The sequence below is a fragment of the Cebus imitator genome, unplaced genomic scaffold, assembly GCF_001604975.1.
Source record: "Cebus imitator isolate Cc_AM_T3 unplaced genomic scaffold, Cebus_imitator-1.0 Scaffold1072, whole genome shotgun sequence".
NCBI lineage: Eukaryota > Metazoa > Chordata > Mammalia > Primates > Cebidae > Cebus > Cebus imitator.
This window is the reverse complement of record NW_016108387.1, coordinates 16,811-21,768: the sequence shown is the minus strand read 5'-3', so window position 1 is coordinate 21,768 and position 4,958 is coordinate 16,811. Positions and strand designations below refer to the sequence as shown.

Genomic DNA, 4,958 nt, shown 5'->3' with positions numbered 1-4,958 from the left:
TGCCTCCTGGGTTCAAGCAGTTCTCCTGCCTCAGCCTCCAGAATAGATGGGATTATAGGCACCCACCACCACACCTGGCTAATTTTTTTCTTTTTTATACAGAGTCTTACTCTTTTCGCCAGGCTGGAGTGCAATGGTACAATCTTGGCTCACTGCAACCTCCGCCTCCTAGATTCAAGAGATTCTCCTGCCACAGCCTCCCGAGTAGCTGGGATTACAGGTGTGTGCCACCATGCCTGGCTAATTTTTGTATTTTTAGTAGAGATCGGATTTCACCATGTTGGTCAGGCTCCTGACATTGTGATCTGCCTGCCTCGACCTCCCAAAGTGCTGGGACTGCAGGCGTGAGCCACCCAGCCTGTTTTTTTTGTTTTTGTTGTTTTAGTAGACACGGAGTTTCACCAGATTGGCCAGGCTGGTCTTCAACTCCTGACCTCAGGTGATCTGCCCACTTCACCCTCCCAAAGTGCTGGGATTATAGGTGTGAGCCACCATGCCCAGCAATATGCTCTTCCTTAATTCTAACTTGGAGAAGCCCGTCCTGATGCATCTCTGAGCCAGGCACTGCAGCTCACACCTGTAATCCCTGCACTTTCAGAGGCCAAGGTGAGCAGATCACTTGAGGTCATGAGTTAGAGACCAGCCTGGTCAACATGGTGAAACCCCATCTTTACTGAAAATACCAAAATTAGCTGGGTGGGGTGACAGGCACCTGTAATCCCAGCCACTTGGGGGGATGAGGCAGGAGAATTGCTTGAACCTGTGAGGCAGAGGTTGTAGTGAGCCTTGATCGCGCCATTGTACTCCAGCCTGGGTGACAGAGTGAGACTCTGTCTCAAAAAATAAAATAAAATAACAAATAAAGTCCTCGTCTCTGTTGATCCCTTCCTAGTAGCCTGGCTGCTTTTTCGTAGCTCTCTTTAATTTGTAATTGGGTGTTTCTTTGCATGCTCACTGTTTTAGTGTCTGTCTCTTCACCAGATGATAAGCCTTGTGACAGCAGAAGGTGTCCACGCTAATCTTACTCATTGTCACATCGCCATCATCTGGCACGGCACACAGTCTGCTGCATAATAGATGCTCAATGTAATGTAAATTGCTTTTTTTGAAATAGAAAAATCTATATACATGTTACAAAGCACAAAAGTTACATAAGGACAAAGCCTCCCTCAAGCGCACGTCCCACCTCCCCTATACATCTATCAGCTTTCCTAGAGATGAAACTTACTCTTTATACTACAGCCTTCAGGATAGTGCCTGCACATATTAGCACATTCTTCTGTTTAAAAACAGAAACGGTAACAAAACTGTATAGTTGTTGTCATTACTTTAAGCTGCTTTATTAAAAACTCTTTTTTTTTTTTGAGATGGAGTCTTGCTTTGTCACCCAGGCTGGAGTGCAATGGCGCGATCTTGGCTCACTGCAACCTCAGCCTCCTGGGTTCAATAGATTTTTCTGTCTCACCTTCCCAAATAGTTGGGATTACAGGTGCACACTGCCACGCCCGGCTAATTTTTTCTATTTTTAGTAGAGACAGGGTTTCATCATATTCCCCAGGCTGGTCTCGAACTCCTGAGCTCAGGCAATCCACCCGCCTCGGACTCCCAAAGTGCTAGGATTACAGGCGTGAGCCACTGCACCCAGCCTATTTAAAAAATTCATTATATTTTTGAGATGGGTGTCACTCACTCTGTTGCCCAGGCTGGAGTGCAGTGGTGCAGTCTTGGCTCACTGAAACCTCAGTCTCCTGGGCTCCAGTGATCCTCCCACTTCAACCCTCAGGTAGCTGGGATTACAGATGCACACCACCACACTTGTGACTAAGTTTTGTATTTTTTGCAGAGATGCGGTTTCACCATGCTGGTCTCCAACTGTGGGACTCAAGCGATCCTCCAGCCACAGCCTCCCAAAGCACTGGGATTACAGGCATGAGCCACCGCATCCAGCTTTTTTTTTCTTTTTTTTTTTTTTTTGGAGATGATGTCTTTCTGTATTGCCTAGGCTGGTTCTGAACTACTGGCTCAAAGGATTCTCCAGCCTTGGCTTCCCAAAGTGCCAGGATTAAAGGTGTGAGCCACTGCACCCGGCCTCTAAGCTGCTTTAAAAAACAACTATCTCCTTGTTCTGGAGAACCTTCACATCATGTGTATTATTTGGACAGATCTAACATAATTTATTCAGTCATTTTTCCAGTTATTGGGATTAATGGAATACTGCAACAAAAATCCTTGAGCATATAATTATCATTTGTGTAAGCGTAACTGAAGGATAAATTTCTAGAAGTGGCATTCCTGGGCCCAAGGGTGTGTACTTTCAATATTTTAACAAACACTATCAAGTTTATATATTTATTTAGAGACAGAGTCTCGCTCTGTCGCCCATGCTGGAGAGCAGTGGCGGGGTCTCAGCTCACTGCAAATTCCATGTCCTGGGTTCAATTGATTCTCCTGCCTCAGGAGAATTTTCTTTTTTTTAATGTATCAAATAGTATTCTAGGTATTAATGACATTATATAAATTATTTGTCTCCTCCAAGAACCCCCTCCCTCCTCTGTCCATCATCTTTTTTGTGAGGCTTCTCTGTCCTATTCCAGCTGGCACCAGTTTTTCCTTCCTCTGAATTTCTGCCGTCCTTGCTGATTTTACCACCATGGGGCCCTTGATTATACTCTACCCTGCCCTTCGGACTGAGAATTACCCATCGGCCCCACTGTGCTCCTACTTGCAGACAGCCAGTTGTGGGACAGTCTCCCTAATCTCGAAAGCAACCATGGAAAGCCTGTGGGAAAACGCCACCATTACATCCACCCTGTAAGCTTTGAACAACTTCATCTCTCCGCGTGTGGAGGGAGGGTCTGGACTGGATAACACCTCGGCCCCAGGTTCTCTGCAGATGCAGTACCAGCAGAGCAAGCAGCACGAGATCCACCGCAAGCAGCAGCTCCTGACGCGCAGCCTGCAGCTTCAGGAGTGAGAGGCCAGGGTGGAGCTTAAAAGATGCAGGAGCAGCTGGAGCCAACAGGCAGTGTCGGCAGAGCCTGGGCATCACCAGCAAGAGGCTGCACGAGAAAGAGGACAGCCTGGCCCAGGCCGGCAAGACCATCAACGCGTACTGAAGGGGAGGATCTCGGAATTGCAGTGGAGCGTGATGGGCCAGGAGATGCGGGTGAAGTGCCTGGAGTCAGAGAAACGGTAGCTGCAGGAGCAGCTGGACCTGCAGCACAAAAACTGGCAGGAAGCTGATCAGAAAATCCAGGAACTCCAGGCCCACCAGGAAGTGAGAGCAAACCACAAGCAGCGGTTTAAGGGTCTGGAGCAGAAGCTGTCCCTGCAAGAGCAGGGTGCTGCAGTTGTAAAGTCTGAGCCGGTGTGACTCCCTAGGCTGGAACAGCTGCAGGAGGAGAGCGGGCGCCTGCAGTTAGATGAGAGAGACCAACGGGCTGCTCCAGGAGGAGCTGGAAGGGCTGCAGAGGAAGCTGGGGTGCCAGGAGAAGATGCAGGCGACACTGGTTGGCTTGGAGCTGGAGAACGAGAGGGTGCTGGCCGAGCTGCAAAGCCGGGAGAGACTGGAGCAGACCACGGGCCTGAGTGTCAGGACTCCGGAATATCTTTCCAGATGCGTGGTGGAGCTGCAACAGAGGGAGCTTGCCTTGAAGAACAAGAACAGCGCCATCAGAAGCAACGCCTGGGAGCTGGAGAAGGCCAGGCAGCAGCTGCAGGAGGAGCGCCAGCAGGTCAGCGGTCAGCTGCCGGAGGAAAGGAAGAAGTGTGAGACCCACGAAGCGTTGGCCTGGAGACTCCAGAAATGCGTCCTGCTGCTCACCAAGGGAGGGGACGGCATTTGGGCCATCCTGGGCTCCTATGACAGCGAGCTGACCCCGAGCGAGTACTTGCCCTAGCTGACCCGGCGCATGCACACAGGAGGCCGAGGACATGGTGCAGAAGGTGCACGGCCACAGCGCTGAGATGGAGGCTCAGCTGTTGCAGGCCCTGGAGGAGCTGGGAGGCCAGAAACAAAGAACAGACATGCTGGAGATGGAGGTGCAGATGCTAAAGTCTCAGTCCAGCTCTCCAGAGCAAAGCTTCCTGTTTTCCAGCGAGGAGGTGGACATGCTCAGGTTGAAGGTCAAGGAGCTGGAGGGAGAGCTGAGTTGGCTAGAGGAGGAAAAGAGGATGTTGGAGGCGCAGCTGGAGCAGCGCACGCTGTGGGGCCACTATGACCAGAGCAAGACCAAAGTGCTGCACATGAGCCTGAGCCCGGCCAGTGTGGCCAGGCAGCGCCTGCGCGAGGACCACAACCAGCTGCAGGCGGAGTGCAAGCGGCTGTGTGGGAGGAAGCGCTAGACCACAAAGAGCCTGACTGCCGAGCAGTCAGGACACAAGCGCTGGGCCTCTCAGAGGACCACATCATCTCAGATGGGACCTTGTCAGGGCCAGAGCATGGTGGCCTCGATCTCTGGAGGACTAAACCACCCCAGATCAGACCCTTACTGATAGAAGCTCCGGAGATGGAACCTCCAATGAGCCTAGTCATGAAGGACAGAAAACCCAGAGGACTGTACCATGGAGATCAAAGTCACCTGAGATCCTGTCTTCCACAGGGGCAGGCTGTACAGGAGAGGAACAGTGGAGGGGCAGGCCATGGAAAACAGGGCCACCTGGCTAGACCCTGGGAAGCCAGGAGAGGACCGAGTTCCAAAGGGGAATGCTATGAAAGGGCAGAGAGGACAAGACCTCATCCTACCTCCCTGGTACCAGCTCTGCCTCCTGCCCCTGCCCCTGGCATCAGTAGCTAGTGGGGCCAAGAGAAGCTAGAGCAGAGAGCTGGCATGAGTGTAGGGAAGGAGGAAGGACACGCTTTCAATCTTCTGCCTGTGGCTCAATCCAAATTTGTGGATAAGGCACTGGGCGTGGTGACTCACACCTGTAATCCCAGCACTTTGGGAGGCTGAGGCCAG

The 4,958-nt window shown here is 51.5% G+C and overlaps 1 pseudogene; it reads left to right on the top strand.

Annotated features, from left to right (window-relative positions):
* The first annotated feature begins 2,770 nt into the window (after positions 1-2,770).
* LOC108298759 lies at positions 2,771-4,344 on the top strand (annotated as a pseudogene).
* Positions 4,345-4,958: the final 614 nt, after the last annotated feature.